The sequence below is a fragment of the Bombina bombina genome, chromosome 2, assembly GCF_027579735.1.
Source record: "Bombina bombina isolate aBomBom1 chromosome 2, aBomBom1.pri, whole genome shotgun sequence".
Classification (NCBI taxonomy): Eukaryota; Metazoa; Chordata; class Amphibia; order Anura; family Bombinatoridae; genus Bombina; species Bombina bombina.
Window position 1 is genome coordinate 532,309,756 of NC_069500.1, and position 26,765 is coordinate 532,336,520.

Genomic DNA, 26,765 nt, shown 5'->3' on the forward strand with positions numbered 1-26,765 from the left:
ACGCAAGGGCAAAGCATACTGAACAGAGGCCCTTTAAATAATAAGTGATGACATCACAATTCTGAGACCGCATCCTGTCTCACATGGATGATGCACAACAGTCTGGCCATAAAAGGAAGTGCAGGCAATGAGCAGCATCCCCCACAATGCACCAAGACAGGAAGAGAGGTGAGTAAAATGGCTGCCAGCAGCACATGGCAAACACAACAGGGAAAAAACCCTGACAGTACCCTCCCCTCAACGACCCCTCCCCCGCGGGAGGACAAAAGGCTTATTGGGGGAACGGCATGGAAGGCATGGAGGAGGGCAGGAGCATGAACATCAGAGGAGGGAACCCAAGAACGCTCCTCCGGACCGTAGCCCCTCCAGTGAACCAAATACTGTACACGGCCCCTGGACATACGAGAGTCAATAATGCTGCTGACCTCATACTCCTCATGGTTGTCAATAAGGATAGGACGGGGACGAGGCAACACAGTGGTAAACCGATTACAAACCAATGGTTTCAAGAGGGAGACATGAGAAACATTGGAGATGCGCATAGCAGGAGGAAGGTCAAGAGCGTAAGCCACAGGATTAACCCGTCGGAGTATTCGAAAAGGACCAACATAATGGGGAACCAATTTATTGGAAGGCACACGAAGGTTCAAGTTGCGGGAGGACAGCCAAACTCTCTCACCAACCTGGTAGGAAGGTGCGGGGAGACGCCTACGATCAGCCTGGAACTTTTGGCGCTGCATAGAACGATGAAGGCAATACTTAATCTGCACCCATGTGGAACAGAGTTGCCGGAGATGCTCCTCCAAAGCCCGAATACCCTGAGACATGAATGAATCGGGCAACAAGGATGGTTGAAACCCATAATTCGCCATGAACGGGGATAACTTGGAGGAGGCATTAATAGCACTATTACGAGCAAACTCTGCCTAAGGTAACAGTTCAGACCAATTATTGTGGTGATCTGAGACATAGCAATGAAGGAACTGTTCCAGAGCTTGATTAGACCATTCCGCAGCCATTGGATTGAGGGTGATATGCCGAGGAGAAAGAAAGCTGGATCCCCATTTGAGCACAAAAGGAACGCCAAAATCTGGAGACAAACTGGCTACCCCGGTCCAACACTATCTCCTTGGGTAACCCATGTAAACGGAAGACCTTCCGGGCAAAAATTGAAGCAAGCTCCTGAGCGGTAGGCAGCTTCATCAAGGGAATGCAATGTGACATTTTAGAAAAACGGTCAACCACCATAAGGATAACAGTATTGCCATTGGAAACAGGGAGCTCAACAATGAAGTCCATGGAAAGATGTGTCCAAGGACGCTCACCATTAGCAATAGGTTGAAGAAGACCCACAGGAAGACGTCAAGGAGTCTTATTCTGTGCACAAACTGAGCAGGAGGCAACATACGCAGCAACATCAGAACGAAGACCTGGCCATCAGAATTGTCGAGTGACAGACCAAATCATTCGGTTCTTGCCTGGGTGACCTGCGGCTTTAGGATAGTGGTAAGTGTGCAAAAGTTTAGTTCGAAGATTGTCAGGAATAAAACACTTACCACTAGGTTTCTCAGGAGGTGAATTGGTTTGTGCAGCCAGGATCTCCTCCCCCAAGGGAGAAGTCAAATTAGTACGTATGGTAGCCAAAATATGGTCAGGAGGTATAACAGGAGTAGGTACAGACTCCTCCTTGGACAGAGGCGAAAATTGTCGAGAGAGGGCATCAGCCCTAACATTCTTACTACCAGGCAGGTAGGAGAGCACATAATTAAACCGAGACAAAAATAGCGCCCATCTGGCCTGTCGGGGCGACAAATGTTTTGCTTCAGATAGATAAGTTAAATTCTTGTGGTCAGTAAGAATGAGCACTGGCACGCTAGTACCCTCGAGAAGATGCCTCCATTCCTTAAGTGCCAAAATTATAGCCAGTAATTCCCTGTCGCCAATTTCATAATTGCACTCCGCTGGAGACAATTTCCTAGAGAAGAAACCACACAGATGCAAAGAACCGTCAGGCGTAGGACGTTGAGACAAGAGGGCACCTACTCCAGTCTCAGACGCATCAACCTCAAGAACGAAAGGCAGGACAGGGTTAGGATGAGCCAGAACTGGATCGGCAGCAAAGGCAGTCTTAAGACTATCAAAGGCCTTAATGGCAGTAGGTGACCAATGGAGTGGATCATTCTCTTTACGGGTCATGTCTGTGATAGGTTTGACCAAGGAAGAAAAGTTTTTAATAAACTTTCTATAGTAATTGGCGAACCCCAAAAAACGTTGAATAGACCGAAGACCAACTGGGCGAGGCCACTGCAGTACTGCAGATAACTTGTCAGGATCCATGGAGAACCCTGCAACTGAGATAACATAACCTAGGAAGGTTACTTGAGTCTGATGGAACTCACATTTCTTGAGTTTACAAAACAGGCCGTTCTCACTTAGTCTCTGAAGTACCCGTGTAACATCAGAACGATGAGCCTCAAGTGTGGGTGAGTGTATGAGGATATTGTCTAAGTACACCACAACACACTGTTGCAACATATAACTCGTAGGACATCATTAATAAATTCCTGGAAAACAGCAGGAGCATTACATAGGCCAAAGGGCATTACAAGATACTCATAATGCCCGCTCCTGGTGTTAAATGCTGTTTTCCATTTGTGGCCCTCCTTAATCCTAACGAGATTGTACGCTCCTCTCAAATCAAGTTTAGTAAAGAACGTAGCTCCCTTGAGGCGGTCAAAGAGTTCCGTAATAAGCAGAATAGGGTAAGCATTCTTAATGGTAAGACGATTAAGACCCCTATAATCGATACATGGTCTTAACTCGCCACCCTTTTTCTTCACAAAGAAGAAGCCAGCCCCTGCAGGAGAGCAGGATTTGCAGATGATCCCCCGCGACAGAGCATCGGAAACATATTCCTCCCTAGCACAATTCTCTGCAACAGACAGAGGGTACACCTGGCCCCGAGGAGGAATGGCTCTGGGTTGCAGGTCTATGGCACAATCGTAAGACCGGTGAGGAGGCAACGTACCGGCACGCACCTTGTCAAACACATCTAGGAACTCTCGGTACTCCTCTGGCAATTGAGATACCGAAGAAGTGCACAAGACTTTAACTGGTTTCCGAAGACAAGTGGAAATACATTGCGGGGACCATGACAAAATTTCGGACCTGCGCCAGTCGAGACTGGGATTGTGCTTTTGGAGCCAGGGATAACCCAGAACAACTGGAAAATGCGGAGAGTTTATCACCTGGAACTGGAGGGTTTCAAAATGGAGAGCCCCAACAGCCATGGACAACGGAGCAGTTTTGTGAGTAACGAGTGCGGGCTGAAGGGGCCTGCCATCAATGGCCTCAATAGCAAGCAGAACGGACCGAGGCAAAACAGGAATGGAGTGCTTTGATACAAAAGCACTGTCAATGAGTCCACCCAGGAAAGGACAACCGTGACCAAAGGTTTCTACTTAAGTGGTTCCGGGGACGAGGATAAACAACCCAAGATCTGCCCCCGACAGGACCTTAGGTGTGAGCGTTTCCCGGCTGTGTAGGACAAGACTTCAAAAGGTGGCCCTGTAACTCACAATAGAGGCAGAGCCCCTCCCTCCTCCTAAAGGCCCTCTCCGCCGCGGAGAGACGCGTGAATCCCAGCTGCATCGGCACAGCAGTACCTGGTGACTCTGAACCAGGAGGCATGGGAGGAGAGGGAGGCATGGGTGGGAACGAACACGTATGAGACAATAGAACAGGAGGCTTCCGCAAGCTCTCCTTGAAAGAGGGCCTCTCTCTGAGTCTGATGTCAATTAGGATAAAAAAAGACACCAATGCCTCGAGATCCTCTGGTAAATCTCTGGCAGCAACTTCATCTTTGATCGCATCAGAGAGCCCATGAAAGAAGGCGGCAACAAGGGCTTCATTGTTCCAATCTACCTCTGCGGCAAGCAAACGGAACTCAATAGCATACTGAGCAACAGATCTTGTACCTTGCTGAATGGACATGAGTCGTTTAGCAGCAGAGGAGGAGCAAGCCGGAACATCAAATACCCTTCGAAAGGAGGCCACAAATTCAGGGTAATTTGAAATCACAGGTTTATTAGTCTCCCACAAGGGATTAGCCCAGGCAAGAGCTGTGTCAAAGAGTAACGAGATGAGAAATCCCACCTTAGCTCTGTCAGAGAGAAACGCCTGAGGTAACATCTCAAAGTAAATGCCCACCTGGTTCAAAAACCCTCTGCACTGAATAGGATTGCCTCCATATCGCTGAGGTAGAGGTGCAGAACCGGACATGCTCCTGGTAGGCATAGGTGCAGCAGCGGAAACAGGAGCAGCCATAACTTGCAGGACACTTTGGTCCAAATGTGCAGTGCGAGTCAGCAGGGTTTGCAGGGCTAGTGCAAATTGATCCAAGCGGTGATCCTGTTCATCCATCCTGGAAATGATGGCAGGTAAAGGTGGATTATTAGCACCACCAGGATTCATGGCCCTTGCGTAATGTCAGGGTGCCAGGAATCAGACTGAGACGAGAAGTGCAAAAATAATCACACCTTTATTAATAGCAAAAAATAATAAAAAGTCCACAAGTCAAATAACAAGCCAGGAGTCAAAACCAGAGCTGGTAGTCAGACGAGCCAAGTCAGGAGCCAAAGCGAATAGTCAGATGAGCCGGAATCAGGAACAAGGAAAACAGCAGAGTCAGGAACAAGCCAGGGATCAGGAACCAGGAAGGACGTCAGGCAGCCAGGTAAAACACAGGAGCTCTCACAAACAGGTCTGAGACAACGCAAGGGCAAAGCATACTGAACAGAGGCCCTTTAAATAATAAGTGATGACATCACAATTCTGAGACCGCATCCTGTCTGACATGGATGATGCACAACAGTCTGGCCATAAAAGGAAGTGCAGGCAATGAGCAGCATCCCCCACAATGCACCAAGACAGGAAGAGAGGTGAGTAAAATGGCTGCCAGCAGCACATGGCAAACACAACAGGGAAAAAACCCTGACAAAACCTTAAGTAAATTGTTATGGCTAGAATAAATGTATAACAAAACACATGTAAAACATATAAAACATATACAAATACAATATTATATACAGGGAGTGCAGAATTATTAGGCAAATTAGTATTTTGACCACATCATCCTCTTTATGCATGTTGTCTTACTCCAAGCTGTATAGGCTCGAAAGCCTACTACCAATTAAGCATATTAGGTGATGTGCATCTCTGTAATGAGAAGGGGTGTGGTCTAATGACATCAACACCCTATATCAGGTGTGCATAATTATTAGGCAACTTCCTTTCCTTTGGCAAAATGGGTCAAAAGAAGGACTTGACAGGCTCAGAAAAGTAAAAAATAGTGAGATATCTTGCAGAGGGATGCAGCACTCTTAAAATTGCAAAGCTTCTGAAGCGTGATCATCGAACAATCAAGCGTTTCATTCAAAATAGTCAACAGGGTCGCAAGAAGCGTGTGGAAAAACCAAGGCGCAAAATAACTGCCCATGAACTGAGAAAAGTCAAGCGTGCAGCTGCCAAGATGCCACTTGCCACCAGTTTGGCCATATTTCAGAGCTGTAACATCACTGGAGTGCCCAAAAGCACAAGGTGTGCAATGCTCAGAGACATGGCCAAGGTAAGAAAGGCTGAAAGACGACCATCACTGAACAAGACACACAAGCTGAAACGTCAAGACTGGGCCAAGAAATATCTCAAGACTGATTTTTCTAAGGTTTTATGGACTGATGAAATGAGAGTGAGTCTTGATGGGCCAGATGGATGGGCCCGTGGCTGGATTGGTAAAGGGCAGAGAGCTCCAGTCCGACTCAGACGCCAGCAAGGTGGAGGTGGAGTACTGGTTTGGGCTGGTATCATCAAAGATGAGCTTGTGGGGCCTTTTCGGGTTGAGGATGGAGTCAAGCTCAACTCCCAGTCCTACTGCCAGTTTCTGGAAGACACCTTCTTCAAGCAGTGGTACAGGAAGAAGTCTGCATCCTTCAAGAAAAACATGATTTTCATGCAGGGCAATGCTCCATCACACACATCCAAGTACTCCACAGCGTGGCTGGCAAGAAAGGGTTTAAAAGAAGAAAATCTAATGACATGGCCTCCTTGTTCACCTGATCTGAACCCCATTGAGAACCTGTGGTCCATCATCAAATGTGAGATTTACAAGGAGGGAAAACAGTACACCTCTCTGAACAGTGTCTGGGAGGCTGTGGTTGCTGCTGCACGCAATGTTGATGGTGAACAGATCAAAACACTGACAGAATCTATGGATGGCAGGCTTTTGAGTGTCCTTGCAAAGAAAGGTGGCTATATTGGTCACTGATTTGTTTTTGTTTTGTTTTTGAATGTCAGAAATGTATATTTGTGAATGTTGAGATGTTATATTGGTTTCACTGGTAAAAATAAATAATTAAAATGGGTATATTTTTGTTTTTTGTTAAGTTGCCTAATAATTATGCACAGTAATAGTCACCTGCACACACAGATATCCCCCTAAAATAGCTATAACTAAAAACAAACTAAAAACTACTTCCAAAACTATTCAGCTTTGATATTAATGAGTTTTTTGGGTTCATTGAGAACATGGTTGTTGTTCAATAATAAAATTAATCCTCAAAAATACAACTTGCCTAATAATTCTGCACTCCCTGTATATATATATATACACACACACACACACACATATTAAGTGTAAAATTAAGTTTATTAGTAAAATAAATGTATAAAAAGTGTTTTAGAGGGATATGGTATATAACAAGGTGTTTGTCATTGGAAGGGCTCCAATGTATGTATATGTGTATGTATATGTACATATACAGTATATGTGCACACATACAGTGGGGCAAAAAAGTATTTAGTCAGCCACCAATTGAGCAAGTTCTCCCACTTAAGAAGATGAGAGAGACCTGTAATTTTTATCATAGGTATACCTCAACTATGAGAGACAAAATGTGGAAACAAATCCAGACAATCACATTGTCTGATTTGGAAAGAATTTATTTGCATATTATGGTGGAAAATAAGTATTTGGTCACCTACAAACAAGCAAGATTTCTGGCTCTCACAGACCTGTATCTTATTCTTTAAGGGGCTCCTCTGTCCTCCACTCATTACCTGTATTAATAGCACCTGTTTGAACTTGTTATCAGTATAAAAGACACCTGTCCACAACCTCAAACAGTCACACTCCAAACTCCACTATGGTGAAGACCAAAGAGCTGTCGAAGAACACCAGAAACAAAGTTGTAGACCTGCACCAGGCTGGGAAGACTGAATCTGCAATAGGCAAGCAGCTTGGTGTGAAGAAATCAACTGTGGGAGCAATAATTAGAAAATGGAAGACATACAAGACCACTGATAATCTCCCTCAATCTGGGGCTCCACACAAGATCTCACCCCGTGGGATCAAAATTATCACAAGAACGGTGAGCAAACATCCCAGAACCACACGGGGGGACCTAGTGAATAACCTGCAGAGAGCTGGTAGCAACGTAACAAAGGCTACCATCAGTAACACACTACGCCGCCAGGGACTCAGATCCTGCAGGGCCAGATGTGTCCCCCTGCTTAAGCCAGTACATGACCGGGCCCGTCTGAAGTATGTTAGAGAGCATTTGGATGATCCAGAAGCGGATTGGAAGAATGTCATATGGTCAGATGAAACCAAAGTAGAACTGTTTGGTAGAAACACAACTCGTGTTTGGAGGAGAGAGCATGCTGAGTTGCAACCAAAGAACACCATACCTACTATGAAGCATGGGGGTGTCATCATCATGCTTTGGGGCTATTTCTCTGCAAAGGGAACAGGATGACTGATCCGTGTACATGAAAGAATGAATGGGGCCATGTATCATGAGATTTTGAGTGCAAACCTCCTTCCATCAGCAAGGGCATTGAAGATGAAACGTGGCTGGGTCTTTCAGCATGACAATAATCCCAAACATACTGCAACGAAGGAATGGCTTCGTAAGAAGCATTTCAAGGTCCTGGAGTGGCCTAGCCCGTCTCCAGATCTCAACCCCATAGAAAACCTTTGGAGGGAGTTGGAAGTCCGTGTTGTTCAGCGACAGCCCCAAAACATCACTGCTCTAGAGGAAATCTGCATGCAGGAATGGGCCAACATACCAGCAACAGTGTGTGACAACCTTGTGAAGACTTACAGAAAACGTTTGACCTCTGTCATTGTCAACAAAGGATATATAACAAAGTATTGAGATGACCTTTTGATATTGACCAAATACTTATTTTCCACCATAATTTGCAAATAAATTCTTTCCAAATCAGACAATGTGATTGTCTGGATTTGTTTCCACATTTTGTATCTCATAGTTGAGGTATACCTATGATGAAAATTACAGGCCTCTCTCATCTTCTTAAGTGAGAGGACTTGCACAATTGGTGGCTGACTAAATACTTTTTGCCCCACTGTACATACATACACACATACATACATACACACATACACACATACATACACATATAGACATATACATACATACATACACACATACATACATACACACATACACACATACATACATACACACATACATACATAAACATATACACACATACACACATACATACATACACACATACATACATACACACATACATACATACACACAAACAAATATGTACACGTATATATTCACCTTGTCATATACCATATCACTTTCAAACGCTGATAATACAATTTGTTTGTTTTTAGAATAGAAATACACTCAGAAGGAAATGTTTTAAAAAAATAAATAAAATAAAAATAGCATTGTTCTTCTCTATGAAGAAATTTAAGATCTATATAAGTGAAATATTTTTATGTTTTCTGTATTACAGGACAACTTCTCATTTAGGGCTCGCTCTAACAGTGAATATATTTGTGAGACCCTACAGTCAGTGGCTGCTGAGTTGACTTTATAGTAAATCTTCTTGTGCTCTGCTAGAGTATATCTATGTCCCATCCTATTTGTCTCTGGACATGCTGTTGAAGGTATGCAGTGAAAACAAGTAAATTGTGCCATGTAAAATAAAGACATTTCTAATGCAGAAATAAAGAACACAAATCTGATCACTCTTATTCACTGCCCTCTGGAAGATAACACAGATTTGGAATGGCTGCCCCCTGCGTACAATCAGATCTTCATACTCAAATTCATCAGTGTGATGGGCTTTTTGTGTCTCCCCCGTGCGCTGCTTCAGTAAATCTATGCTCTGTACTTGCAAAGCTCCATCTGTTAACCAATGGGATAAAACAAAGCTTAACATTGTGAATTAAGGTACACACAGCAAATCAGACAAGGATCAAAATGATTGGAGATTTTTATATGTGCCAAATAGAGAAGATGTAGGTAAAATGAGAGAAGAGATAAGGGGCACAGTGGAGCAAAACAATATTAAAATGAGTAGTCAGCTGAGGTCATCTAAATGTGTTGGCATGGTAGATGTTAAGGTTAAAGGGGAGATAATATTACAAAGTTAAAGGTGGATTCAGGAAACAGATAACAGGGGAGAGCTCAGAACATATACTAAAGAATAACAAAAAAATCAAGGAAATTTGAATGGAAGGAAGCTCAGTATATATACTAAGCTCTTGCTCCTCCTGATGGAAGATTTTCCAGATTACTGCCACCACCCAAAATTGGTCTATCCCCTGTTACTTTCCCCTGCTCCGTCTACTAGTCTATTTCCAGGTCTGTCCCCTGGTCTGTCTTCTGGCCTGTCACCTGGCCTGTCACTTGGCCGATCCCCTGGTCTGTCCCCTGGTCTGTCAACTCTTCTGTCCCCTCCTGAAGCATAATCCTCACCAGCAGCATCTCTACAGAGCTGGCACAACAGGAGCACAATCTTTCACACCAGGACTTCTTTCTCTCCGTGGGTCAGGACATCTTGTGTCAGTCTCAGGGGCGTATTATGGCCTAGGCCAACAAGGCCGGTGTCTAGGGCAGCAGATTTGGGAGGGGCAGTACATCTGCCCTATCCTCTCTCTAAAAGCCAGCACACAGTACAGTGAGCGATAAAGTGCAGGCTTTTACAAAGAAGACAAGGCACGTGCGCTGGTCAAGGTCGCTCTTTACAGGCAGTGCTCCTTTAAACCATTGCTTCATTTAGAGCCGCAGTCATTTTTGCAGTGGAAGCGTTCTTGGTGAGAAACTTGCCCAGGGATATGCTTACAAGGTGAGGCTTGAGGAGAAGACCTTGTGCCGACATGCTGCCTCCCCTTGTCAGCTGTGGTGGGTCTGCAAGCGCAGTGCTTATTGCAGGTCTTAGTAACTAACTGACTGGATGTGCCTGTGCACTGGTTAGATCAGCTTGTGATGTCTAATCATAAACTTTCAGTGCTAATGTATGTTAGCTACTAATAGCTAGCTTTCTCTGCATTCATGAACTGACAGAGTAAATAGTAAACCGACACTTAAAAAGTTTCATTACCTGAATGATGGTAATTACTATATATTGTTGCATGTTAAAGGGCAGTGATTGTTTCAAAGTGTATTCTTCTTTACCTCCTTTCCTCTCTCCCTTCTTTCCCTTTCTCCCTCCCTCCCTTCCTCCCTCAACTCACTCCCTCCCTCAACTCCCTTCTTTCCCTCCCTCCCTTCTTTCTCTCAACTCCCTCCCTTGCTCCCTTCTTTCAATCCTTTCTTTCACTCCCCACTTTTCTCTTCTCTCTCTCTCTCTCTCTCTCTCTCCCTCCCTTCCTTCTTTCCTTTCCCTCCCTTTTCTACCCTCCCCTTCTTTTCTCTCCCTTCTCTCAGGGAGAAAATGGTATGAGATGCATGCAATTCAAACCACCAGTATGCAAGTGTTTTGCTAGCTCATTTTTTGCGAAGGCTTGGTCGGCTGATCAAAGTTGTCTGGCGGGGGTGTAGAAGGTAACGCGGTGGTTCAAGTATTCGGGACCGATGTTGTGGAGGGCCTTGAATGCATGGGTGAGAAGCTTGAAGATTATTCTTTTGTTGATGGGGAGCCATTGCAGATCCTGCAGGTGTTTGGTGAAGTGGCATTGACGAGGGATGTCGAGGATCAGTCTGGCCGAGGCGTTCTGGATGCGCTGTAGTCTCTTTTGGTGCTTGATGGTGGAGCCAGCGTAGAGTGCGTTGCCATAGTCCAGTCGGCTGCAGACGAGGGCATGGGTGACAGTCTTCCTGGTCTCGGTTGGGATCCATTTGAAGATCTTTCGCAGCAGGTGAAGTGTCTGGAAGCATGCAGAGGAGATGGCGTTGATTTGTCGGTTAATGGAGAGTGATGAGTCCAGGATGATGCCTAGATTTCGTGCATGGTTGGTGGGGGTTGGAGGGTGTCCGAGGGCTGTGGGCCACCAGGAGTTATTCCAGGCGGATGTGGTTGGACCGAGGAGGAGGACTTCAGTCTTGTCTGTGTTCAGCTTTAGGCAATTGTATCTCATCCACGTGGCGACTGCTGTCAGCTTTTCATGGATGTTTCTCTTGGCGGTGGTGGGGTCCCTGGTGAGTGAGATGATTAGCTGGGTGTTGTCGGCGTAGGAGACAATGTTGAGGTTGTGTCGTCGGGCGATGGTGGCGAGAGGGGCCATGTAGATGTTGAATAGGGTGGGGCTCAGCGAAGAGCCTTGGGGTACACCGCAGCTGATTTCTGTGGGCTTGGAGGTGAAGGGTGGTAGTCTAACTTTCGGGGTTCTGCCGGTGAGGAAGGAGGTGATCCATTCCAGGGCTTTGTCGCGTATGCCGGCATCGTGTAGGCGGGTGTGGAGGGTGAGGTGAGAGACAGTGCTGAATGCTGCTGAGAGGTCTAGGAGAATTAGGGCGGCGGTCTCTCATCGGTCAGGGATGTCGTCTGTGAGGGTGAGGAGGGCGGTCTTGGTGCTGTGGTTGCTCCTGAAACTGGATTGGGAGGGGTCCAGGGTGTGGTTGCCTCAATGTAGTCAACAAGTTGCGCGTTGATGGACTTCTCAATGACTTTGGCCGCAAAGGGGAGCAAAGAGATTGGGCGGTAGTTCTTCGGATCATTTTAATTCTGTGTGCTTCCAATCATCCGGGAAGGTGCTGGTTTTGATGGAGCAGTTGATGGTGCTGCAGAGCTCGGGGGCGATGGTGTAACCCGCTTTGTTGAATATGTGATGCGGGCATGGGTCTGAGGGTGCTCCAGAGTGGATCGATCTCATTATTCTCATGGTGTCCTCTGTGGTGAGGTGGCTCCAGATGGTCCGTGGGGATAGGCGGTGGTGTATTTGGGTGAGGTATCAGTGGGAGTTGGTGGGTAGGCGGTGGTGGGTGAGTTCTGGGGTGCAAAGCTGTCATAGATGTCGACAATCTTGCGGTGGAAGTATGTTGCGAGGTTATTGCAGAGGTCCTGGGAGGGGGGGGGTGTTGTTGGTGTCGCTGTTGGGATTGTAAAATTCCTTGATGACTGTGAATAGCTCCTTGCTGTTGTGGACGTTGGCATTTATTCTATCTTGGATGGCTGGTGGTTTTGATGAGGTGGTGGTGGGTAGTGATGGCTTCTTTTTAGGCTGTTTTATTCGCAGGGGTCTTGCTGGATATCCAAGTCCTTTCCAATCCCTGCAGTGGCGTTTGGAGTCCTGGAGGGCCGGGGTGAACCAACTAGTTTTGTTGGTGGGTTGGCGGTTGGACGGTTTCTTGAGAGGGGCGAGAGTGTTGGCGCAGTCTGTAAGCCAGTGGTGGAGGTTGCGGGCTGAGGAGTTGGCATCTGTGGAGGTAGCTGGGGGGGACTATTTCAGGGTGGAGTGCAGTTGGTATACACAGCCGGCTCTGCACATTGACACAGAACTACAAATATACACACTTAGCACCTTACATATTGCCAATGCTGTATACACATTGATATAACAGCCATATTCAATAAGAAATGTGTACACGTGCAAAGAATACAATACCAGCACCATTACATGTAAATGCAGCAGTATGCACCTAGCTAGCTCAATGCATGGATTAGACTATACACTGTGTAAACATCCCGTTCTAGAATATATATTGTATATAAGTTTTGAGTGTTGATACAGCACTCTTTAAGTTGCCACCTCTACTCATCTATCCATAGATAAAGCCAGTGTACAGTGTCAGCACCATACCATAGTGCCTCACTGTATAACTACGTATAGATACATCACTGTAAACTCTTCCAACATAACACACATAAACACGCACACATATACTCATACACACACATATACACACACACATATATACATACACACAAACACACACAAATATACACATACACACACTCATACACACACACATATACACACACACACTCATACACACACACACATATACGCACACACATATACACACACACACTCATACACACACACATATACACACACACACTCATACACACACACACATATACGCACACACATATACACATACACTATAGATGATTCTAGCTCTTTGTACAGAAAAGCATAGCTCTGTATACACCTAGCTAGCTCAATGCACACACACATACACACACTTATATACACACACAAACATATACACATTCATTTCCACGGAATACAATTCACTATATTACCCAAAAATAGTCTTTACTAAATAATCCACCAGAGATTTTTACACAAATTTATCTGTGGGCTTGGAGGTGAAGGGTGGTAGTCTAACTTTCGGGGTTCTGCCGGTGAGGAAGGAGGTGATCCATTCCAGGGCTTTGTCGCGTATGCCGGCATCGTGTAGGCGGGTGTGGAGGGTGAGGTGAGAGACAGTGCTGAATGCTGCTGAGAGGTCTAGGAGAATTAGGGCGGCGGTCTCTCATCGGTCAGGGATGTCGTCTGTGAGGGTGAGGAGGGCGGTCTTGGTGCTGTGGTTGCTCCTGAAACTGGATTGGGAGGGGTCCAGGGTGTGGTTGCCTCAATGTAGTCAACAAGTTGCGCATTGATGGACTTCTCAATGACTTTGGCCGCAAAGGGGAGCAAAGAGATTGGGCGGTAGTTCTTTGGATCATTGGGGTCAGCCGTGGGTTTTTTCAATAGGGGTTTTAATTCTGTGTGCTTCCAATCATCCGGGAAGGTGCTGGTTTTGATGGAGCAGTTGATGGTGCTGCAGAGCTCGGGGGCGATGGTGTAACCCGCTTTGTTGAATATGTGATGCGGGCATGGGTCTGAGGGTGCTCCAGAGTGGATCGATCTCATTATTCTCATGGTGTCCTCTGTGGTGAGGTGGCTCCAGATGGTCCGTGGGGATAGGCGGTGGTGTATTTGGGTGAGGTATCAGTGGGAGTTGGTGGGTAGGCGGTGGTGGGTGAGTTCTGGGGTGCAAAGCTGTCATAGATGTCGACAATCTTGCGGTGGAAGTATGTTGCGAGGTTATCGCAGAGGTCCTGGGAGGGGGGGGGGGTGTTGTTGGTGTCGCTGTTGGGATTGTAAAATTCCTTGATGACTGTGAATAGCTCCTTGCTGTTGTGGACGTTGGCATTTATTCTATCTTGGATGGCTGGTGGTTTTGATGAGGTGGTGGTGGGTAGTGATGGCTTCTTTTTAGGCTGTTTTATTCGCAGGGGTCTTGCTGGATATCCAAGTCCTTTCCAATCCCTGCAGTGGCGTTTGGAGTCCTGGAGGGCCAGGGTGAACCAACTAGTTTTGTTGGTGGGTTGGCGGTTGGACGGTTTCTTGAGAGGGGCGAGAGTGTTGGCGCAGTCTGTAAGCCAGTGGTGGAGGTTGCGGGCTGAGGAGTTGGCATCTGTGGAGGTAGCTGGGGGGGACTATTTCAGGGTGGAGTGCAGTTGGTATACACAGCCGGCTCTGCACATTGACACAGAACTACAAATATACACACTTAGCACCTTACATATTGCCAATGCTGTATACACATTGATATAACAGCCATATTCAATAAGAAATGTGTACACGTGCAAAGAATACAATACCAGCACCATTACATGTAAATGCAGCAGTATGCACCTAGCTAGCTCAATGCATGGATTAGACTATACACTGTGTAAACATCCCGTTCTAGAATATATATTGTATATAAGTTTTGAGTGTTGATACAGCACTCTTTAAGTTGCCACCTCTACTCATCTATCCATAGATAAAGCCAGTGTACAGTGTCAGCACCATACCATAGTGCCTCACTGTATAACTACGTATAGATACATCACTGTAAACTCTTCCAACATAACACACATAAACACGCACACATATACTCATACATACACATATACACACACACATATATACATACACACAAACACACACAAATATACACATACACACACTCATACACACACACATATACACACACACACTCATACACACACACACATATACGCACACACATATACACACACACACACACTCATACACACACACATATACACACACACACTCATACACACACACACATATACGCACACACATATACACATACACTATAGATGATTCTAGCTCTTTGTACAGAAAAGCATAGCTCTGTATACACCTAGCTAGCTCAATGCACACACACATACACACACTTATATACACACACATACACACACAAACATATACACATTCATTTCCACGGAATACAATTCACTATATTACCCAAAAATAGTCTTTACTAAATAATCCACCAGAGATTTTTACACAAATTTATCGACTCAACATATACCACTTAATATAACATTAAATAATTCTAACTTAGCCACAATAATAAATGCAATTTCTAAAATATATCACAGTAACTTCAAAATACAAAAATCTTTCCCTCTTAATAGTAAATTGCTTAATGCTATATATGATTTTTATATACTACACAGGTCTCTACAATGTAAATTATAACTATAAATTACACTTACAAATCACAGCTACAATTTAACTATAGCTAAGGAATACCTTTGATTTATAAAAATATAAAACAACCATTAATACATTACCAGTAATCAATAAGAGAGCTTCAGCTTTTCCAATCAGAGATTTTCCAAAGTCATACGTGAATGTATTTTTGCAAACAGGGTATCACAATCACAGAGAATTATTCCAAACCAGACCCCAAACCAAAGTGTGTTTTTGTGTGTCTTCTCTTCTTTGCATAGTCTTTTTCTCTGAGACCAATTTTGCCTTCATTTCTAAATCAACCAATGGAATTCTCTGGGTACGCCCTTTTAGTTTGAGCTTATCTCTCATTGGCCCTTGAAAATGCATATGGTAAGGGAATGTAATTTTAAACAACTTTCCAATTTATTTTTATCACCAATTTTGCTTTGTTCTTTTGGTATTCTTGGTTGAAAGCTAATGCTAGGAGGTTCATATGCTAATTTATTAGACCTTGAAGATTGACTCTAATCTGAATGCATTTTGACCACTAGTGGGCATTAGTTCATGTGTTTCATATAGATAACATTGAGCTCATGCATGTGAAATTACCCTGGAGTGAGCACTGATTGGCTAAAAAGCAAGACTGTCAAAAGAACTGAAATAAGGGGCAGTTTGCAGTGGCTTATATACAAGGTAATCACAGAGGTAAAAAGTGTATTTATATATCTGTGTTGGTTATGCAAAACTGGGGAATAGGCAATAATGGGATTATCTTTCTTTTTAAATAACAAAAATTCTGGTGTTGACTGTCTCTTTAACTCATATGAAAACAATATAGACAATTGGTTTAACTTTAAATCTTCAAACTCTTATGCTTTCAAATTACACAGGTTAAGAAGATATTTCTTCCTTAGATACCTTTAACTCAGAAGAGGAGTCTAGGGTTTTGTATATTTAACTCAGTATGGAATTAATAACACTTAACTGCAAATGTTTACCTTCCTAGAAACTTGTGCTTCAAAGAAATTATCATTTGCTGACTTCTAGGCTGCAATCCACAGGTGTTCCTGTGATCCAGGTAATAGTTTTCTTAGGCCAAATTAATTTAAAGATTTTAATCTGGGGAAACCATACAACAAAAACTCTATTGAAATTACCTCTTTTTTGAGACCGTGAACAAAGGTTTTGAGGTGTGACATTATCTCTTACAGTTTGGGACAGATGTTTGCTCTCTGGAACAAACACATCACATTTGCTCTTTAGAAGTCCTGGTTAGTGTACGTCTGAACAGCAGGAGGTCTGAGTAAACATACTTTCTTTCTGTGTACTGTGACAGGCTAGGCTTGTGCTGAGCTTTCAGCAAAAGGGGGGTCTGTGTGGCTATGACGATACAGACCCTAATACTCTGAATGAAATGCTTGATATTTGATGAAAAAGGCTTATTTATGTGATGATCCGTTTCTAATGGTATAAATCATGTTACTTCAATATAAGGATTGTTAACTGCTCAACATGATTATTTTGCACATTATAAAATTATGTATAAGAACACTAATACACAATGTTGATAAATTTTTGCACTCTACGATTGGGATATAAGCTATAAGGATGCACTAAATTTATGTGTTGGATAAGTGTTTTATCATAAATACTAAACACCATAGCAACTGTTGTTATGTTGCCTTGGTTACCACTTTTTGGCGCAATTTTTAAATTTATTGGGGGTGGGGCTTAGTTTATTTAAGCTGCACAATTGTTAATACTCACTGTTTGGTCTGAGAAAGGGGCTGCACACCCAAAACTTCAATATAAATTAAAAAGAATATATTTTTTCTAAATCTAGCGAGAGTAGTCCGGGCTGAAGGGGCCTGCCATCAATGGCCTCAATAGCAAGCGTGACCTAAGGTTTCTCCTTTAGCGTTTCCGGGGACAAGGATAAACCACCCAAGGCCTGCCCCCGACAGGACCTTAGGTGTGAGCGTTTCCCGGCCATGTGGGACATGACTTCAAAAGGTGGCCCTGTAACCCACAATAGAGGCAGAGCCCCTCCCTCCTCCTAAAGGCCCTCTCTGCTGCGGAGAGGCGTGAATCCCAACTGTATCTGCTCAGCAGTACCTGGTGATTCAGGACGAGGAGGCATGGGAGGAGAGGGAGGCATGGGTGGGAACGAACACGTAGGAGACAACGGAACAGGAGGCTTCCGCAAGCGCTCCTTGAAAGAGGGCCTCTCACTTAGTCTGATGTCAATTAGGATAAAAAAAAGACACCAATGTCTTGAGATCTTCTGGTAAATCTCTGGCAGCAACTTCGTCTTCAATCGAATCAGAAAGCCCATGAAAGAAGGCGGCAACAAGGGCTTCATTGTTCCAACCTACCTCTGCGGCAAGCGTACGGAACTCAATGGCATACTGAGCAACAGATCTTGTACCTTGCTGAATGGACATGAGTAGTTTAGCAGCAGAGGAGGAGCAAGCCGGAACATCAAATACCCTTCGAAAGGAGGCCACAAATTCAGGGTAATTTGAAATCACAGGTTTATTAGTCTCCCACAAGGGATTAGCCCAGGCAAGTGCTGTGTCAGAGAGTAACGAGATGAGAAATCCCATCTTAGCTCTGTCAGAGGGAAACGCCTGAGGTAACATCTAAAAGTAAATGCCCACCTGGTTCAAAAACCCTCTGCACTGATTAGGATTGCCTCCATAACGTTGAGGTAGAGGTGCAGAACCAGACATGCTCCTGGTAGGACTAGGTGCAGCAGCGGAAACAGGAGCAGCCATAAATTGCAGGACACTTTGGTCCAAATGTGCAGTGTGAGTCAGCAGGGTTTGCAGGGGTAGTGCTAATTGATCCAAGCGGTGATCCTGTTCATCCATCCTGGAAATTATGTCAGGTAAAGGTGGATTATTAGCACCATCAGGATTCATGGCCCTTGCTTAATGTCTGGAAGTCAGGAATCAGACTGAGATGAGAAGTGCAAAAATAATCACACCTTTATTAATAGCAAAAAATAATAAAAAGTCCACAAGTCAAATAACAAGCCAGGAATCAAAACCAGAGCTGGTAGTCAGATGAGCCAAGTCAGGAGCCAAAGCGAGTAGTCAGATGAGCCAGAATCAGGAACAAGGAGAACAGCAGAGTCAGGAACAAGACAGGGATCAGGAACCAGGAGGGACGTCAGACAGCCAGGTAATACACAGGAGCTCTCACAAACAGGTCTGAGACAACGCAAGGGCAAAGCATACTGAACAGAGGCCCTTTAAATAATAAGTGATGACATCACAATTCTGAGACTGAATCCTGTCTCACATAGATGATGTACACCAGTCTGGCCATAAAAGGAAGTGCAGGAAATGAGCAGCATCACACAGTATGCACCAGAGTCAGCAAGAGAGGGGAGTAAAATGGCTGCCAGCAGCACATGGCAAACAAAACAGGGAAAAACCCCTGACACTAACCTATTAACCCCTATACCGTTAATAGCCTACCGTAATAAACTTCCTAAGCTATTAACGCCTATACAGCCAATAGCCCACCGCAATAAACTTCCTAACCTATTAACATCAGAAACGAAATCAGCTCTCAACATAATTCCATTCTCTCACCCCCTCAAATGCTCTCAATCAACCACAACCCACATAACCTTAAACTTAGCTCATTCTCCCCAGTTACTGAGGAAGAAGTTTCGGCACTTATACTGCGCTCTCACCTCACTACCTGTCCCCTTGACCCTATCCCCTCACAGCTACTCCCCTCCCTCTCTGCTACCCTTACCCCTATACTCACACACATTTTCAACCTCTCGCTCAGCACCGGTATATTTCCCTCATCTCTGAAACATGCACTAGTCACACCTATCCTCAAAAAACCTTCCCTTGATCCTACCTCCCCATCCAACTACCGCCCTATTTCCCTCCTCCCTCTTGCCTCGAAGCTTCTCGAAAAACTAGTATATGCACGCCTATCCCACTTCCTTACATTAAACTCCCTCCTTGACCCACTGCAATCTGGATTTCGTCCCCATCCCTCCACAGAGACAGCAATTGTTAAGGTTACCAACGACTTACAGCAAAATCAAAAGGCCACTTCTCTCTGCTTATCCTCCTTGATCTGTCCACAGCCTTTGACACTGTTGACCACCCTCTTTTGCTCCAAACACTCCAATCCTTCGGCATCTGTGACACAACCCTCTCGTGCCTCTTTTCCTACCTGTCAAACTGTACCTTTAGTGAAGTCTTCTCTGGGGCCTCCTCTTCCCCGTCACCACTTTCTGTCGGAGTACCGCAAGGATCTGTCCTCGGTCCCCTTCTCTTCTGAATCTACACATCCTCACTAGGTTCTCTAATAAAGTCCCACGGTTTCCAATATCATTTGTATGCCGACGACACCCAAATCTACTTCTCTGCACCAGACCTATCTCCTTCCTTGCTAACCCGTGTCACTAACTGTCTTTCTCACATCTCTTCCTGTCCTCTCACTACCTCAGCTAAATCTCTCCAAAACTGAGCTCCTTATATTCTCCCCTTCTTACAAAATCTTCACCACCAATCTCTCTATAAATGTCGGCAAATCCATCATTACCCCTACCCCACATGCCCAATGTCTCGGGGTCACATTTGACTCAGATCTTTCTTTCACTCCTAACATTCAGTCCTTGGCTAAAGCCTGCCGCTTCCACCTCAAAAACATCTCTAAAATTAGACACTTCATTACACAAGACACAACTAAGATTGTTATCCACTCTCTCATCCTTTCCCCCCTCAATTACTGCAACTCATGACCTCCTACTCTCCTCCTCTCTTGTTACCTCATCACACTTCCATTAACAGGACTTCTCCAGACTGGCTCCCATCTTGTGGAACACTCTGCCTTGCTCCACAAGACTCCCCCCTAGTCTTGAAAGGTTCAAGCGCTCCCTAAAGACTCTACTGTTCAGGGATGCATACAACCTACGCTAACCTTTCTTTATACCAGTTCCTCTCCTCCATTGCTATCCCCTGAACCCCCTTAGCATGTTTGTAGATCACCTTCTTAAGAGCTGACTACAACAGCGCAACTCTTGGCAGGCCCTCTACCCATTTGATCCCTATACTTTTTTGTTGCATTCAGTCTTTGTTTATAGCGCTGCGGAATCTGTTGGCGCTCTACAAATAACCGATAATAATAATAATAATAATAATCTATACCACCAATAGCCCACTGCAAATACCCCTACTACTTACCCTTATAACCCCAATACCCCCTAACCTACCCCATCTCTACTTAACTACCTAACAACTAACCCCCAAGACTCCTAAACTAGCACCCCCTAAGTTACAAAAAAATAACAAACATTAAAATTACTCAAAATAACAAAACCTAACATTACCAAACCCCCCAAAGTTATGCTTTTACTGATTTTTTTTGAAAAGGGCTTTGATTTTTTTTATTGCAAAAAGAGCTTAAAGGGACAGTTTACTCCAGAATGCTTATTGTTTTAAAAGATAGATAATCCCTTTATTACCCATTCCCCCGTTTTGCATAACCAACACTGTTATATTAATACACTTTTTACCTCTGTGATTACTTTTTTCTAAGCTTCTGCAGACTGCCCCCTTATTTCAGTTCTTTTGCCAGACTTGCGTTTTAGCCAATGAATGATGACTCGTAAATAACTCCACAGGAGTGAGCACAATGTTATATATATATATATGACACACATGAACTAGCAGTGTCTAACTGTCAAAAACTGACAAAATGCGCTGAGATAAGAGGCAGTTAAACGGCTTATAAATTAGCTTATGAACCGACCTAGGTTTAGCTTTCTACAAAGAATACCAAGAGAGCAAAGCAAATTTGAGAATAAAAAAGTTGGAATCATAAAAGTTTAATTTTGACTAGACTGTCCCTTTAAATCACTTTAGGGCAGCAAAAGAGCTGTAATTTATTTATGGGCCAACCAAATGTCCTTTTCATGGCAATCTTTTTTTAGGATAAGGTTATTTTTTTAGTTTAGTTATTTTTAGATAAGTTTTTTTTTTGGGGGGGGGGTTACTTATATTGTAGCGTGGGGTTGTATTTTATGTGAAAAGAGCTAAGTCTCTTTATGGCAATGCCCTACAAAAAGCCCTTCTAATAGGTAAGGGGCCTTATTGCGTTGGGACGGATTAGGGGTTAATAGGTTAGGGGACTTATTGCGTTGGGGGTTGTGGCATTGTAGGAGTTAATAGGTTAGCGGGTGGTTAGCTCTTTAGGTTATGGTAGAGTAGGGGTTAATAGTGTAGGTTGCGCCGGGGTGAGGCAAATTATTTTAATTATTGTTTCTAATTTAAAATGTAGTTGTTTTTTATTGTTATTTCTATTATTTTAAGCATAAATATATAAGTGCAATCTAATTTGTAAGAGATACACAGAAATATACAAATAATGATTCTAAAGTAATAAATAAACTTTCAAAACATAATCATAATTTGTAAAATCACTGCTGGATCTAAATCTAAATCTAAATGTATTCACAAAAAGCTTAAAGAGACATTAAACACCATTTTTTTCTTTCATGATTCAGATAGAAAATACAATTTTAAACAACATTCCAATTTACTTCTATTATCTAATTATCTTCATTCTTTAGATATCTTTTGTTGAAGAAATAACAATGCACATGGGTGAGCCAATCACACAAGGCATCTGTGTGCAGCCACCAATCAGCAGCTACTAAGCATATCTAGATATGCTTTTTAGCAAATGATATCAAGAGAATTAAGCAAATTAGATAATAGAAGTAAATTAGAAAGTTGTTTAAAATTGCATGCTCTTTCTAAATTGTGAAAGAAAAAAAAAATGGGTTTCATGTCCCTTTAAATGTAATAATACTGAAAGCCCCCAACTGAAGTGTAAAGTAATATAAAATACAAAGCGTAAAGTGTAAGTGTGTGCTATATTGAACTGGGCTTGTCTCTGCTTCACATACAGAAATGCAGAAAACACCCCTTAGACAAGTATAGCAAAATTTGCCTGTCTAGGCTGGCAAGTTCCACCCTTTTTCTTTTAGCATTCAGTGAGTTCTGCACTACAATTTATCTGCAAGCAGGAGAATCGTTTTTCATCAAGGCCATAGTATTAGGCTATTCTATACAGTCAGAAATAATATAAAGAAGCATGTGTGTGTACAGAAAGTAATAAAATAAAGATATCTAATTTCCCTACAAGCTCAACACATTTTAATGGGCTGTGGATTCAAAGAACATAAACCTAGAAACATTGCTGTTGGTCTGACTGAGTGAAGGTGGATGTAGGCAGTGTAAAAGCCAAAGCAGGAGGTTGCATGTCTGACATGCCTCGTTAAGAAGGATCATATGGGGGTGTGTGACTGGGAACGGTGCTGTCTGACACGGACTATACATTCATTCAGTTCTCACTTTCACACACCTGTATTCAGCCACTGTTCTTATTGCATTGCTCCCTCAACATTCCTCATGGACTGTTCACTCCTTACTGTTTACTATACAGATTATTATAAAGTCAAGAGAAAATATGCACCAATGAGGCGTAGTATCTGCTGCAGTAAAAAATGTTTATTGTACAATCCGAAAGTAATGTACAGACAAAGTCACAGTGGAAAACGCCTGACGCGTTTCGCGCATGCGTAGATGCGCTTCATCGGAGGCTAATTAGAATCAGAATGTGACAGCTTTTTAAACAAACATTCTACCAATCATATGTGAGTTTGAATATGAGCCAATGGTGTGATTGCCCGGTGTAGCTGATATAAGCATAAATCAGTTCAATAGTGAGCAGAATAAGTTATTTTTGTTTATTACCGCAAATTATAGCCGCACTGGGAATTCAGACCTTAAGGAATTCTTCTTCCTGGCTCCTATTTGACATACTTATATGCATATTAGATATTCAATATATTAACAAAAAATATATATACATTCTAAGATATCCGTAGTGACAGATAATGAATCTCTAAGTGAAATTAACATATAGGCTAAAAGCATATGTTGAACAATTGTGTATAGTATAAATACTTATACTTAACATAAAACACTTGATGTCTTAGATGGTTACTACATAATTTCAGCCTAAGAAATGACTAGTCACTGTTAATAAAACAACACGAAAAAAATATAAAGGATATCATGTCATAAAAAGTAAATAAAACTAAATACATGTGCATCGCTCATATTCATAATAAAAAATCAACAAAATACAAATAATATTCAAATGACTCACTAATTGGACATTCTATTCCTACTTTGAATCATATAATGCCCTGAAAGATGACGAAGCCCTTGTCCTATGTGGTTAGGGCAAAATTTATTCTGGTTAAGCCATTTATTATTGCCCATTAGTCTAATAGATTGAAACTTAGTCTAATGTCGATATCTAAGGTCAGCTAAACAAGGGGTCATGGGTAGTCATCTCATGTGAGTGTATGATCAGTAATAGAAGCTAATAAATAAAAAAATATAAAAATGATTATAGGGAATGGATAAAAAAGAAATGAATAATTAAAGATAAAGCAAAGTGGTCTAGGGAAAAGAATGGAGGAATAAAGCATATAGAATATGTCTTAAAAAATGAGGTTTAAAGTAAGACTCAGAATGGAGTTTAAAGATCAATTTCAGACTTCAATCTTCAAAGGGAGGACCCTAGGTTGTAATATGTTGTATCAATGTGTTGTGTGTTTTCAGCTTATATTGAGTGGAAATAAGGGGGTCATAGAGATGAGATTATGGTCACTAAGATTTAATTGAACTAGCAAGACTATATCCAATAGGTAATATCATTAAATGACATTATATGATAGGTGGTGTATTATGTATTCTATATTTGTGTTTATGGTGGTATTCTCAGGTATTACTTATACAAATAGGTCTACATCTAATCTCCTATTTATACCGTGAGGGTATCTAGTGTCTAATTTGAGTATCCAAAACACTTCTCTTTTGAGTAGTTTGGCTGTCTTGTCCCCTCCTCTCGCATTATTTATAATTCTCTCAATGCCAGTGAAGGGTCCTCCCTTTGAAGATTGAAGTCTGAAATTGATCTTTAAACTCCATTCTGAGTCTTACTTTAAACCTCATTTTTTAAGACATATTCTATATGCTTTATTCCTCCATTCTTTTCCCTAGACCACTTTGCTTTATCTTTAATTATTCATTTCTTTTTTATCCATTCCCTATAATCATTTTTATATTTTTTTATTTATTAGCTTCTATTACTGATCATACACTCACATGAGATGACTACCCATGACCCCTTGTTTAGCTGACCTTAGATATCGACATTAGACTAAGTTTCAATCTATTAGACTAATGGGCAATAATAAATGGCTTAACCAGAATAAATTTTGCCCTAACCACATAGGACAAGGGCTTCGTCATCTTTCAGGGCATTATATGATTCAAAGTAGGAATAGAATGTCCAATTAGTGAGTCATTTGAATATTATTTGTATTTTGTTGATTTTTTATTATGAATATGAGCGATGCACATGTATTTAGTTTTATTTACTTTTTATGACATGATATCCTTTATATTTTTTTCGTGTTGTTTTATTAACAGTGACTAGTCATTTCTTAGGCTGAAATTATGTAGTAACCATCTAAGACATCAAGTGTTTTATGTTAAGTATAAGTATTTATACTATACACAATTGTTCAACATATGCTTTTAGCCTATATGTTAATTTCACTTAGAGATTCATTATCTGTCACTACGGATATCTTAGAATGTATATATATTTTTTGTTAATATATTGAATATCTAATATGCATATAAGTATGTCAAATAGGAGCCAGGAAGAAGAATTCCTTAAGGTCTGAATTCCCAGTGCGGCTATAATTTGCGGTAATAAACAAAAATAACTTATTCTGCTCACTATTGAACTGATTTATACTTATATCAGCTACACCGGGCAATCACACCATTGGCTCATATTCAAACTCACATATGATTGGTAGAATGTTTGTTTAAAAAGCTGTCACATTCTGATTCTAATTAGCCTCCGATGAAGCGCATCTACGCATGCGCGAAACGCGTCAGGCGTTTTCCACTGTGACTTTGTCTGTACATTACTTTCGGATTGTACAATAAACATTTTTTACTGCAGCAGATACTACGCCTCATTGGTGCATATTTTCTCTTGACTTTATGTTTCCTTAGCGGTTGGGCTTACCGCTTCTTTGCACCAGCTACCTGCTTTAGCCACTCTTGGGATACAGAACCGGCTCCCTGTCCCTCTGGCTTATACCTCCCCCCCAGGAAATACCAGTTGGTTCAGCCTAAGTAACGTCACGGGTGACGCAGCAAGGATACGTCTCTACGCTGGATCTCTCTGAAGCACGCCGAGAAGGGATACACAGACTGCACCCCCTGGGAGGGGTTTCATCGACCCATCCGAGGAGAAGTACGGAAGTGTTCCCGGGCACCCCACCAACATAGTGGAGGGTAAGAGTTGATCCAATTACATTGTGAACTGGCATTTCCACCCGTGACTATTAGGCTCTGGGACATACTTTAACACTTTGAACGGGATTACACCTTTTCCATGGGACAATGGACTCTGTACCAATTTGAGTGACTTTCTTAACTGACCGAGGTCCATAATATTGATACACAGATTATTGGGACCTGTATCCCCCATGTTTATGTGCTTCGATACACGTTTAGAGCACTTGGGGATTTTCGCTCTGAACACACTTCTGTTTTGATGATTATTTGTTGAATATTGTCCTTAGTGTTCAGACACAAGCTAGCAATTAGTAGATCTGCATATTTAAGTATACCTGCTTTTACAGATTTGTTTATACTGATCTTTATACTAACTTACTTGTTTATTGTACTATTACTTATTTACTCTTCAGTTCAGTACAGACCGTATTTGCTTTACTAGCCTGGAATTATGGCTACTACATTAGTTCCCACGGGGGTAATAAATGAGCAAAAGAGAAAGCAAATTATGGCAACTGCACTGAAAGGACACAGTGAAGTTTTAGAATCCATAAGGGAAGACAACCTAGATATTGCATTTTCAAGCTTAGAAAAAT

General features: G+C 42.6%; 1 pseudogene; it reads right to left on the reverse strand.

The window, feature by feature from the left end:
• LOC128647171 (protein-glutamine gamma-glutamyltransferase K-like) overlaps positions 1 to 26,362 on the reverse strand; it is a 39,695-nt pseudogene extending 13,333 nt beyond the window's left edge.
• Positions 26,363 to 26,765: the final 403 nt, after the last annotated feature.